Here is a 14,245-nt window from a genome sequence, read left to right as displayed (position 1 = left end):
TATTATTATTATTATTATTATTATTATTATTATTATAGTGTTAATTATATACACCATGTGATGATAATTACAGTTTAGAAATATGTCTTTACATTGATTTGACTTTTTTATCTTTTTATTTATTTGTTTATTTATTTATTGTAATCAAGTACTTACAACAATTTGGTACAAAAAACTTGTTTGAATTGAATGAATTATTATTGTGCAGGGAATTATATAAATGTTTAAACTACGTAACTAATAAATGTTGTGTCAAACAATTATAAGAACTTATTACAATATAACTAAAACTAATTAAAATGAAAATTAAACAAAAATTTGGTATCATTTACTTCCTTCAAACATTGATATTTCTAATATTCATAAGTTCGTTAATTTTAATCAACATAAAACTTATAAGTTATAACATCAATATATAAATCAAATAGAGAAAAATAATACAATTTGATGGGCGCATTAAGAGCTATATATATAGAAGATATATATGATTCTTTTTATTGTAGATATATATTTTTTGGTGACTTTATTGTAGATATATATGATTATTCTAATAGATTTGCTATTTAGTAATAATTATAGGATAAACGCTGCTCATACTCTAAAAAAAACAAAAAAATAAAAAAACAAAAAAAAAAGAAAAAGAAAAAAAGAAGACGCAGAATTGAATGATGTAAATAGTTATGTAATAATTTGAAGATATTATTAACCCTTGGAAGAATGTTAACACCTGGATTGCTGCTAATTATAAATAAATTAAAGCTAAGAGATAAAAAAAACCACATAATTATGATCCCACCCATAATTTGGCAATAGATTTTAAGTAGTGTGGCATCTTGATTATGGATACTATGATCCCACCACGAATTCCATGTATGCCAAATACCACTTTATTTTTTTTTTTTCTATGGATTTTAGGCTTCAAATATTTGTCAATCGAAACATTAATGATTAATTCTTATTTATGCTGCGCTAGAATTTAAGTTTAAGTTGATAGGAGGAGACAATATAAATTATTATATTTTTATATGGCCTCTTAAATAAGAGTCTCTTTTGGATTTGTTTTATTTTTTGTATATGTTTTTTTATTTATCTTATGCAATTTTTTTTTTCTTTTAGAATTGACCAATGATTAAAATCTAAATTTTTTTATTATTATAAAATTACTTCTCTAAAAAATTTAAATTGATAAAAAAATATAAATAGTTATATCTCTACGAATAGTTCATGGCACAAATCAAACTTAGGTTATTGGGTATATGGACAATTGGTCCTTCTTCCCTATTTGCTACTGTTAAGTTGCTCCGTCCCTTTCTTTATATTATAAAGAAAAGTTTATATATAAGCCAAAAATTCTCCATCCTTCATAATTTTTCATGTTGGCTGTTCTTTTTTTTCTTGTTATTGATTGCCAATTTCTTTTTCACAAAGATAATAGTAATAATTCCCATATGAACTTGCTAATGATGCATGGCATCAAATTGAACAAGAGAGAAAAAGGTTATAAGTGGTAATAATTACTGTATAGAATCATTCAAAGTCAAAAAGCTTATCAACCCACGATGTTGTTCTCACAATAATATATTAATAACAACAACCATTGATAAGGAGACACCTTTTTTCTGAATCATCCCATCTCTGTATAGGCCTCTCAATAGAATTAAAAGACTAATACTCAATGTTATATAATAAAATCAATGGAGAGTCCAATCCAGGCTTGTCTGTTTAATAAAAATGTCTTGTGGACTTTACATTATCTTTAGATGGAAATATTGTTATGATATTTTAGTCACACGATAAATTAAATTATGGTGTCCTTATTAGGAGTCAAGACTGACTTGTGTGTTGAAGTCAAGAAAGGGAGAGACAAACACATCAAGGTTTTCAGAAACTGAACAAATAGTTGAATTGAAGGAAAAAAAAAAAGATATTTCAAATTTAATCAAAATTAAAAATTTTATTATTTTAAATTAATTAATTATTATTAAAAAACTGAATCAATTCAATGATTTTTTTTTAGCATAAATCAAACTAGTTCGATGGCCGTTATTTATGATTAATCCTCATTCAACTGACCAATTCGATTTAATTTTCAAAATTATGATCACAATAATGATTAAAATAATAGATTGCAATTGACCAATTTTTAATTTAAAAATATTTGATAATAAAAAAAATTAGTTAAAAATAGTCAAAATTTATTTTATTTGGTAATTGTTAATTATTATAATAATAATTAATAAATACTACATAAAATAAAATCTGGCGATTTTTTTTGTTTTTAATTAAATGATGGAGAAAAAACATTATTGCAGAAATACACATCACAATGGAACAATCATAATTGCAACCACATTTTATAGCCGTAACCATAATTTATTAGAACCCTAAATATCATATATTTATCGGTTTTGCTACGTTACCAACAGCATATCTGCCAACTTCTTCCAATTCTTATTTATAATTATGTTTATGAAAGTGTGTTCGTAGATGTGTCTAATAAAAATATCTTTTTTATAGTTGTGTTTAATAAAAGTGTCTTTATAGATATATTTTCTGGATGTGTCTCTTTATATATGTATTTAAAATATATTAATTATTAGACACATCCACGAACACACTTCTATGAAACACAATTATAAATAAGAGTTGGCAGAAGTTGGCAGATAATATGTTGGTACCCTATACTTTTCCTATATTTATTAGATGACTTGGCCCTAGGTGTTGGACTTGGGACATCACCATGCATACTATTACCAGATACCACCCTCACTCAAAATTACACTAATCATGCATGATAAATAATATAAAGACTAACCATACTATGTGTTATTAAAATTAGTTATTAAATCACATATATATATATATATATATATACACGAATATATAATATTTAATTTATTAATTAATTTGTGTATATAATATTTTTGTATAAAGACACATTAGACATAGATAATAAATGAAATAAAACAAATAATTAATTTTATTCTCAGATAACTTGAGAATTTCTCTTGAATGATTCTTATTCTTGTGTCTATTCAATTAGAGAATAACCAACGAGAAAAAATAGATAGAATGAAGTGCATATGCGGCGGGAGAGAGTAGTAGCGTTTGATTGCTACCAAGGAAATAAATGGATTGATACAATATAAATTAAGGGGAAAAAATTAAATTTTTTAATAAGGTAAGGTATCCACAGTTGATGGATCATATAGTTAGCCAATTCAATGGTGGACCACATTCTTTTTGAACCCATTTTGAAAGGTTCTCCAATTAATCTTGAAAGAGCAATGCCCAAAAGGATATTAGCCATACCCAAAAGGATATTAGCCAAAAATCAGCCAAATATTTTGGGATAAATTCAAAATTTCTGCGAGTTAATATATATAGATGTTTTTTTGGTAAGTATCAGAATGTTTTTTTTTCATACTAAATAGGTGTTCTTTTATATATTTTTCGAATTTTTTTGTATTACAAATATAAATGTCTCTATTTCTTTAAGAATTTCATAATTTTTTTTAAAATTTTATAGATATTTAATTATTTTTGTTAAAATATAACTGGATATTTCTTTTGTTAAGTATTAGGATATTTTTTTTTCATATTAAATAAATGTTTTTTTATATTCCTGTAATTGTTCAAGGACTCCTTTTAGCTAAGATCAAGTATGTAGTTTGCAATTTCTTTAATCATCAAAACGACACCTAATATCCCAAAACGCAGATGTCGGTGATAGAAGACATAGGCATGTGTGCGAAAGGTTGTTGAGCCAAACTTTGTTGAACTGGTTGCAGGGTAGGACGGTGGTTAATTGGGTCAGGTTGTTGATTGGGATTATAAACCGGCTACTGTTGGATAGGAGGGGTATCTTGGCCTTGAACAGGTGAAGCCATGTGCAGTCTCTGTAATTACTTCTGGTCGAAGGAACTAGTGGAAGTGACGAAGATGTGTAGGGAGATGAAGAGGATGGTGCTGGAGATATTAGAAGTGGAGGTTGATCCGAAGGGAGGGTCAGGGATAGTGGAGAAAGATGCTGGGGATAGCGCCGTCAATGATATCTAGAGAGAACCATGCATTGCGCCACCAAAGGGAAGAGGAAGTTTGAGTCGGGCTTGACCAAAGGGAAGAGGAAATTTGAATCAAGTTTGATTTTATGCTCCGTAATTTCAGGAGTGGTTTTTGAGTTTTTGAAACATAATAGTCAAAGAATGATTTCATTTAGCACGGCAATTAATAACAAATATTAAAAATTAAATAAAATTAAATTAATTAAGATTAATGTGGTTTTGTTTATTTTTTAGCTGGTCTTTTTAGTTCTATATACTTTTCCATCTTGAAAAGAAGGAATTAATAAAAGAAATAAATAATAATAAAAAAAGGTTTGATGGGATGAACGCATGGCTTTACCAATTGCCATGCATCAATTAGAGAGGGGATGATGATCTTGGAGATTGCATAATGTTGACGTTCGTTAGTTGTTGAGGTCTTAATTCATTCTCAATAGTCAATACATCAATCCCCATTTTATTTATTACATTTTTTATTATTTATTTTAGATGAAATTAAAGCTAAGGAATATGGTTCTTTCTTTATTTGCAAATGGTGTAGCATAGCTAGATTTCTTTGAAGCCACTCCTTTCTATATAGCTCAAATGAAATTCAAATTTAATCGGAGAATCTGTTTTTGGCTGTACACTCAGTATTCTTAGTCGTACTTTGATTTCAAGCTTTGTAACATGGTGGGTTTTTTATTAATAAGATTTTTAATAATTAAACCCACTATTAGCTAGTCAGTATATTAGATATTAATCATCAACTATCAAAGAAGAAGTTTATTGCAATAGGAATAAAAAATTCTCAGTGCTATTATTATGGTCATATTATATTAGAGGACAATATTGAAAAAAAAATTTATACATCAAAATCAACTACTAAAATTAGCTACCAATATATTTGGATATAAATATATGCGTGATTTAATTTATTTTTAATATGTATTTATTATATACTAGTAACTAATTTTAATGACTGATTTAATGTACACGTAGTATAGTTAAATATTGAAATATGATGGTACCTTAATAACTAAAAAACGATTTAGCAAAGATCTTGGTATTCTGCTCTATGGAATCTGTTACATATATATAATATATAGTCATATAGACGATATGATTGCACCATATATAGTTATTGTAAGAAATTAAAGGTCAAGTGGCCAATGGTAAAAGTGATAATACTCTAAAACCTAATTAGTATTTGGTAGTTTTTAATTCATTTTGATGTAAGTAAAATGCCAAGCATTAAGAAGAAATTAAATCATGCAATTATCATTAAGCAACATACATGTATTGTAGATAATTTGAATTTTTTTCACATTATCCCCAAAATTCGGGATCAAAGACTAATAATTCGTTCCGGATCTAAATTATATAAATAAAAAAATATTTGAGTTTTCGACACTTATTTAAGTAAATGAGTGAGTTAATTACTCAATCAATTTTATTGGTTATAAATAATTTGAATATATAATTAAATATTATCTTAAATCATATTGAAATCTATTATTATTATTATTATTATTATTATTATTATAATAAACTTAATTCTGCAGAAAGTATTGTCATCCGGTTGGAACAAGAGGTAAAGGGTGAGAAAAAATTGGTTAAGGAGCTAAAGCTTCAAATTGGCAGCCTTGAAAATATTGATATGCTCCAAACAAAATAGAATTCCCTAAACAAGAGAGAGAATACAGTACAGACGCCAGACGCAGTTGAGAGTTGAGAAACACCAACTCTAACTAGCCAATCCTGCGTTTCTTCTTTGAATCTCCAGATGAGAAGCAGCAGCAGAATACTTGGAAAGCTCCTCAAACGACATTCACACATTGCCATGTCATTATCACGATTCTCCACTCCCCCTCCCTACGAAGTCCTCGAACCCTTCTACGACTTCTCAGACGTCGTCGTTTCAGTCTCCTGTGACCCTCCATCCCCATCCCCATGGCTCCCCAAATCCTCTCCCTCCTCGACGATTCCCCTTCCATGGAATCCAACCTCACCTCCTTCTGCAACAAATTCCTCATCACTCTCTCCCCCAACTGCGTCTCCCACACCGTCCGCTCCCTCACCAACCAAGCCCACCTCGCCACGCGTTTCTTCCACTGGGCTCACTCTCAACCTAACTATTCCCACTTCCTCCATTCCTACGTCTCTCTTATCGAAACCCTCTCCTTTTCTTCGTCGTTCGATTTCACTATTTTTCAGAACATTCTAGAAGAATTCAAATGCCAGAAGTTTAAATTAACTGCGGTCACCGTCAACTCCTTGCTCATGAGCTTTGCCGTGGTTGGCATGGTGGAGGAGCTGTTGTGGATGTAACAGAAGATGAAGTAGGATGGCCTTGAGCCGAGTTTGTATAATTTCAATTCGTTGATGAACGGATTGATTAATGCCGATATGGTGGAATCGGCGGTTAAGGTTTTCGAGGCGATGAGGGAGGTTAATGTGAGACCAGATTCATTTAGTTACAATACGGTTATTAAAGGGTATTGTAAGGTTGGAAAAACTAGGAAGGCCTTGGAGATGATTAGGGAGATGGAGGCTGGGGATGATGGTCGTAATGTGGGGCCGGATAAGGTTAGTTACATGACGGTTATGCAGGCGTGTTATGGCGAAGGGGACGTGGATTGTTGTGTGAGCCTTTACCATGAGATGAATGAGAAGGGGTTGGTGGTTCCTCCACATGCTTATAGTTTGGTGGTGTGTGGGCTTTGCAGGCAAGGGAAGGTTGTTGAGGGTCTCAATGTGTTTGAAGAGATGAGAAGGGATAGTTGCAGAGCCAATAAGGCAGTGTACACGGCGTTGATTTATGGTTATGAGAAGACTGGAAATGTTGATGGGACGATGAGATTGTTTGAGAGGATGAGACAGGAGGGGATTAAACTGGATGAAGTTACTTATGGGGCGATTGTTAATGGTTTGTGTAAGGGTGGGAGAGTGGAGGAAGCTTTGGGTTATTTAGAGTTTTGTAAAGAGAATGGTGTCATGGTGAATGCGGTATTTTACTCGAGTTTGATTGATGGCCTTGGGTAGGCTGGGAGAGTTGATGAAGTCGAGAAGTTGTTTTATGAGAAGGTTGATAAGGGGTGCCCACGGATTCTTATTGCTATAATGCACTTATCGATGGATGGTGTAAAGGTTAGATGATTGATGAAGCATTGGCACTGTTTAAATGGATGGAGGAGGAAGGTTGCGAGCAGACTGTGTATACATATATAATACTTATCAGTGAGCTTTTTAAAGTGCACAGGAATGAAGAGGCATTAAATTTATGGGACATGATGATAGATAAGTGCATAACACCAAATGTTGCTTGCTTTAGGGCTCTTTCAATGGGACTCTGTTTTTCGGACAAGGTAACGAGAGCTTGTAAGATCTTGGATGAGTTGGCACCCATGGGGATTATTCTTAAAACAGCTTATGAAGATATGATTAACGTGTTGTGCAAAGCCAGTTAGGTGAAGGAAGCCTGCAAGTTAGCCGACGGAATTGTGGACAAAGGTAGAGAAATTTCTGGAAAAGTTAGAACATTGATTATCAATGCGTTGAGGAAGGCTGGTAATGCAGATTTGGCTATAAGGCTTATGTATAGCAAGATCGGTATTGAGCATGACTGGATGCATAGTCTTAAAAAGAGAGTGAAGTTCCAAACCCTTATTGACAGCTGACTCTGTTTTTCGCCATATATTGCACCTTTAAAATTGACAAAGGTCAAAGCTTGTATATGTATGGAAGTATAGCCATGCCTAGTTGTTGTGTTGTTAGTGAGCTTAACCGTTTGTTTATACCGGAAACTATTATTAATTGACTGGGTTGAGATGGTTAAAAACTTCTTTCCTGATTTTGTTCTATGGTTGAAAACTTGCTTCCTAGAGAACAAAATCAGGAAGCAAGTTTTTAACCATCTCAACCCAGTCAATTAATAATAATTTTCGATACCAACAAACGGTTAAGTTCACTAACAACACAACAACCAGGCATGGCTATACTTCCATACATATACAAGCTTTGACCTTTGTCAATTTTGAAGGTGCAATACCTGGCGAAAAACAGAGTCAGTTGTCAATAAGGGTTTGGAACTTCACTCTCTTTTTAACACTACGCATCCGGTCATACCCAATACCAATCTTGCTATGTATAAGCCTTATAGCCAAATCTGCATTACCAGCCTTCCTCAACGCATTGATCATCAATGTTCTAACTTTTCAAGGACTTTCTCTACCTCTGTCCACAATCCCGTCGGCTAACTTGCATGCTTCCTTCACCCGGCCGGCTTTGCATAAGACGTTAATCATGTCTTCATAAGCTATTTCAAGAAAAATTCCCAGGGGTGTCAGCTCATCCAAGATCTTACAAGCTCTCGCTACCTTGCCTGAAAGACAGAGTCCGATTGAAAGAGCCCTAAAGCAAGCAACATTTGGTGTTATGCCCTTATCTATCATCATGTCCCATAATTTCAATGCATCTTTATTCCTGTGTATTTTAAAAAGCTCACTGATAAGAATGGTATACATATACACTGTCTGCTTGCAACCTTCCTCCTCCATCCGTTTAAACAATGCCAATGCTTCATCAATCCTCCCACATTTACACCAGCCATTGATAAGTGCATTATAGCAATAAGAATCCAGGTGTACCCCTTATCAACCATCTCATAAAATAACTTCTCGGCTTCATCAACTATCCCAGCCTTCCCATGGCCATCAATCAAACTCGAGTAAAACATTGCATTCACCACGACACCATTCTCTTTACAAAACTCTAAATAACCCAAAGCTTCCTCCACTCTCCCACCCTTACATAAACCATTAACAATCGCCCTATAAGTAACTTCATCTGGTTTAATCCCCTCCTGTCTCATCCTCTCAAAAAACCTCATCGCCCCGTCAACATTCCCAGTCTTCGCATAACCATCGATCAACACCGTGTACACCGCCTTATTAGCTCTGCAACTATCCCTTCTCATCTCTTCAAACACATTGAGACCCTCTACAACCTTCCCTTTCCTGCAAAGCCCACACACAACCAAACATTAAGCATGTGGAGGAACCACCAACCCCTTCTCCTTCATCTCGTGGTAAAGCCTCACAAAACAATCCACATCCCCTTCGCCATAACACGCTTGCATAATCGTCATGTAACTAACCTTATCTGGCCCCACATTACCACCATCATCTCCATCCTCCATCTCCCTAATCATCTCCAAGGCCTTCCTAGTTTTCCCAACCTTACAATATCCTTTAATAACTGTATTATAAATAACCAAATCCGGTCTCACATTAACCACCTTCATCGCCTCGAAAACCCTAACCGTTGATTCCACCATACCGACGTTAACCAATCCGTTCATCAATGAATTGAAATTATACAAACTCGGCTCAAGGCCATCCTTCTTCATCTTCCGCCACATCCACAACAGCTCCTCCACCATGCCAACCGCGGCAAAGCTCCTGAGCAAGGAGTTACTGGTGGCAGCAGTTAATTTAAACTTTCGGTACTTGAATTCTTCTAGAATGTTCTAAAAAATAGTAGAATCAAACGATGAAGAAAATGAGAGGGTTTCGATGAGAGAGACGTAGGAATGGAGGGAGTGAGAATAGTTAGGTTGAGAGTAAGCCCAGTGGAAGACATGTGTGGCGACGTGGGGTTGGTTGGTGAGGGAGACGAAGTTGGGGGAGAGAGTGATGAGGAATTTGTTGCAGAAGGAGGTGAGGTTGGATTCTTTGGTAGGGGAATTGTCGAGGCGGGAGAGGATTTGGGGGATCCATGGGGATGGGGAAGGAGGGTCACGGGAGATTGAAACGATTCGTGGGGAGGGAGAGTGGAGAATCGCGATGATGACGTGGCAGTGTGTGAATGTCGTTTGAGGAGCTTTACAAGTATTCTGTTATTGCTTCTTATCTGGGGATTCAAAGAAGAAATGCAGGGTTGGCTAGTTAGAGTTGATGTTTCTCAACTCTCAACTGCGTCTGTACTGTAGTCTTTCTCTTATTTAGGAAATTCTATTTTGTTTGGAGCGTATTAATTTTAAAAGTGATTCAACTTAAATTAGGAAGTACAATTTTCTGTTGATAATTATGCACAAAGTACAATTTTCTATAGTATAAGGATCATGTTTTAATTGAAAATTTGGTGAAATTTTATGGATTTAAATGCTTATATGTAGAACATGTTCGATTGGTTGTTGAATAATTTTCATGAGTTGAAATTATTGAAGGCATTTTAGAATAGTTTTACACTTATAATATATTCTTAAAAAATATAAATGCCAACACGAAAATAACTTATTCCTAAATATATTCTTTAGAAAATTATTTGAGCAAGAAACAGTGAAAGAGCTACAAATGATTTCTTTTTTTGGTATATAGTGGCCAATGATTTAGTGTACATGTTATCAATGCATTTAGATGGAAAAATACAGGCAAAGAATGCTACCGGAAAAAGCATCCGCATTCCACAAAACTTGATTCTGTATAATACAATAAATATGATGCAGCAAAACCTGCAGCAGTGGTGACAAATAGGTTGCCGGTCGCCACAACTATCGACATTCTAATCTTGTAAAGTTACTAACCAAGATTCTTGTACATGAAGATATGTAACCAAGACTCATGTTACATGAATTGCCTCGGTTGAATATGAAATATTAGATCCTGAATTTAACCATCTCAACTCAGTCAACTAATAATAGTTTTCGGTATCAACAAACGGTTAAATTTACTAACAACACAACAGCCAGGCATGGCTATACTTCGATATATATACAAGATTTTACCTTTGTCAATTTCGAAGGTGCAATACCTGGCGAAAAACAGAGTCAATTGTCAATAAAGGTTTGGAACTTCACTCTCTTTTTAACACTACGCATCCGGTCATACCCACTACCAATCTTACTATGTATCAGCCTTATAGCCAAATCTGCATTACCAGCCTTCCTCAACCATTGATCATCAATGTTCTAACTTTTCCAAGACTTTCTTTACCTCTGTCCACAATCCTGTTGGCTAACTTGCAGGCTTCCTTCACCTGGCCGGCTTTGCATAACACGTTAATCATGTTTTCATAAGCTGTTTCAAGAACAATCTCCAGGGGTGTCAACTCATCCAAGATCTTACAAGCTCTCGCTACCTTGCCCGCAAGACAGAGTCCGATTGAAAGAGCCATAAAGCAAGCAACATTTGGTGTTATGCCCTTATTTATCGTCATGTCCCATAATTTCAATGCCTTTTCATTCCTGTGCACTTTAAAAAGCTCACTGATAAGAATGGTATACGTATACACAGTCTGCTCACAACCTTCCTCCTCCATCTGTTTAAACAGTGCCATACTTCATCAATCCTCCCACATTTACACCATCCATCGATAAGTGCATTAAAGCAATAAGAATCCAGGGGCACCCCTTTTCAACCATCTAATAAAACAACTTCTCAGCTTCATCAACTCTCTCAGCCTTCCCAAGGCCATCAATCAAACTCGAGTAAAATACCGCATTCACCACGACACCATTCTCTTTACAAAACTCTAAATAACCCAAAGCTTCCTCCATTCTCCCACCCTTACACAAACCATTAACAATCGCCCCATAAGTAACTTCATTTGGTTTAATCCACTCATGTCTCATCCTCTCAAACAACATCGTCTCCCCGTCAACATTTCCAGTCTTTGCATAACCATCGATCAACGCCGTGTACACCGCCATATTGGCTCCGCAACTATCCCTTCTTATCTCGTCAAACACATTGAGACCCTTAACAACCTTGCTTTGCCTGCAAAGCCCACACACCACCAAACTCTAAGCATATAGAGGAACCACCAACCCCTTCTCCTTCATCTCATGGTAAAGCCTCACACAACAATCCACTTCCCCTTCGCCATAACACGCCTGCATAGCCATCATGTAACTAACCTTATCTGGCCCCACATTACCACCATCATCCCCAACCTCCATCTCCCTAATCATCTCCAAGGCCTTCCTAGTTTTTCCAACCTTACAATACCCTTTAATAACCGTATTGTAACTAACCGAATCCGGTCTCACATTAACCTCCCTCATCGCCTCGAAAATCCTAACCACCGATTCTACCATACCGGCATTAACCAATCCGTTTATCAACGAATTGAAATTATACAAACTCTGCTCAAGGCCATCCTCCTTCATCTTCCGCCACATCCACAACAGCTCCTCCACCATGCGAAACGCGGCAAAGCTCCTGAGCAAGGAGTTAACGGTGGCAGCAGTTAATTTAAACTTTTAGTACTTAAATTCTTCTAGAATGTTCTGAAAAATAGTAAAATCAAATGATGAAGAAAAGGAGAGGGTTTCGATGAGAGAGACGTAGGAATGGAGGGAGTGGGAATAGTTAGGTTGAGAGTGAGCCCAGTGGAAGAAGTGCGTGGAGAGGTGGGGTTGGTTGGTGAGGGAGACGAAGTTGGTGGAGAGTGTGATGAGGAATTTGTTGCAGAAGAAGGTGAGGTTGGATTCCATGGAAGGGTATTTGTCGAGGAGGGAGAGGATTTGGGGGAGCCATGGGGATAGGGAAGGAGGGTCACGGGAGGCTGAAACGATGACGTCTGAGAAGTCGTAGAAGGGTTCGACAACTTCGTGGGGAGGGGGAGCGGAGAATCGTGATGATGACGTGGCAGTGTGTGAATGTCGTTTGAGGAGTTTTACAAGTATTCTGCTGCTGCTTCTCATCTGAGGATTCAAAGAAAAAATGCAGGGTTGGCTAGTTAGAGTTGGTGTTTCTCAACTCTCAACTGCGTCTGGCGTCTGTACTGTAGTCTCTCTCTTGTTTAGGGAATTCTATTTTGTTTGAAGCGTATAAATTTTAAAAGTTATTCAACTTAAATTAAGAAGCACAATTTTCTGTTGATAATTATGCACAAAGTACAATTTTCTATAGTATAAAGATCATGTTTTAATTGAAAATTTGGTGAAAGTTTATGAATTTAAATACTTATATGTAGAACATGTTTGATTGGTTGTTGAATAATTTTCATGAGTTGAAATTATTGAAAACATTTTAGAATAGTTTTACACTTATAATATATTCTTAAGAAATATAAATACCAACACGAAAATAATTTATTCCTAAATATATTCTTTAGAAAATTATTTGAGCAAGAAACAGTGAATGAGCTACAAATGATTTCTTTTTTTGATATATAGTGGCTAATGTATGTATCTTACCGAAATGGGCCACTTTAGATGTGGGACACCCATTTAGAATGTTTTGTTCTAAACATTGATATTAAAATATTAATCCATGACCATATATATATATATATATTAAGGCGAAGTCATTGGTGTAGAAGGTGCTGTGCTTTCTACATGTGTAGATATAGCGTGGTTGTTAACAGTTTGTGACAAGTGTATGAGTTGAGGGGCAGATATGACATGTTGTACTATTGATTTCCTCTCATGTTTGAGTCTACTGCTAACATAATGTGATATGAAAATGTTGTTAGCTTCTGTAATTACTAATTATATTAACGATAGTTTTTTTTTTTGGAACGGTAGTTAATTAGTGTGAGATGAAGTTGGGCCTAGTTTTGTTGGAATTTTTTAATTTTTGGAATGACTAGGAAAAACTAGTGGGGCTCAATTTGCTATGGTAGTGAAACAATGGAATAAAGAAATATGACAAATCACGAGTTTCTAGAGTGTTCACAATCGTTTCCTTCTGTTTCTTTTCCAATCGTGAACCAGCTGATTCCGACCTCATGAGAGGCGGCTATGTCCGAGGAGGACATTCCCGGTCACACAATCCGGGAAAAAAGGTCCGAACTGATTTGGAAGGGCATGCTTTTACTGGGGACTCTAGTCCTCACCTTACCCCTAGAGAGGAGGAGTGGATGCTAGAAAAGGAAGAGGAAGGCAATTTCACCACCAACCCCAAACGATCCTTCAGCGACACCGTCAAAAAAGGTAGAGTTTCGATGGATACAGAAAAAGTGAGCCACATCTCTTCTTCTGGGAAGGAGCTAATGGAAGAGGATGAGGACCGCAGGAGTTCGAGGGAATCAGAGGTAAATATGGAAGGAAGCCAAATTCCAGAAATTACAGTAGAGAAAATTGAAGGTATCTTCAATTTCAAGATTAACGAAGCAGCCATGAAGGAACTTAGATACCCATGGTGGGATACTCTTATTGTTAAACTTCTTGGGAGGCGTATATCCTTACTGGCCCT

The 14,245-nt window shown here is 35.4% G+C and overlaps 3 pseudogenes; 1 reads left to right on the top strand and 2 right to left on the bottom strand.

The window, feature by feature from the left end:
* The first annotated feature begins 5,829 nt into the window (after positions 1 to 5,829).
* On the top strand, positions 5,830 to 7,876 carry LOC112756806 (pentatricopeptide repeat-containing protein At1g03560, mitochondrial-like; annotated as a pseudogene).
* A 97-nt stretch (positions 7,877 to 7,973) lies between these two features.
* LOC112756805 (pentatricopeptide repeat-containing protein At1g03560, mitochondrial-like) lies at positions 7,974 to 10,606 on the bottom strand (annotated as a pseudogene).
* Positions 10,607 to 10,991: 385 nt separating this feature from the next.
* LOC112756803 (uncharacterized) lies at positions 10,992 to 12,271 on the bottom strand (annotated as a pseudogene).
* Positions 12,272 to 14,245: the final 1,974 nt, after the last annotated feature.

The sequence above is a fragment of the Arachis hypogaea genome, chromosome 16 (assembly GCF_003086295.3).
Source record: "Arachis hypogaea cultivar Tifrunner chromosome 16, arahy.Tifrunner.gnm2.J5K5, whole genome shotgun sequence".
Taxonomy (NCBI): Eukaryota; Viridiplantae; Streptophyta; class Magnoliopsida; order Fabales; family Fabaceae; genus Arachis; species Arachis hypogaea.
The sequence above is the reverse complement of the archived record's forward strand: the minus strand, read 5'-3'. Positions and strand labels throughout refer to the sequence as shown.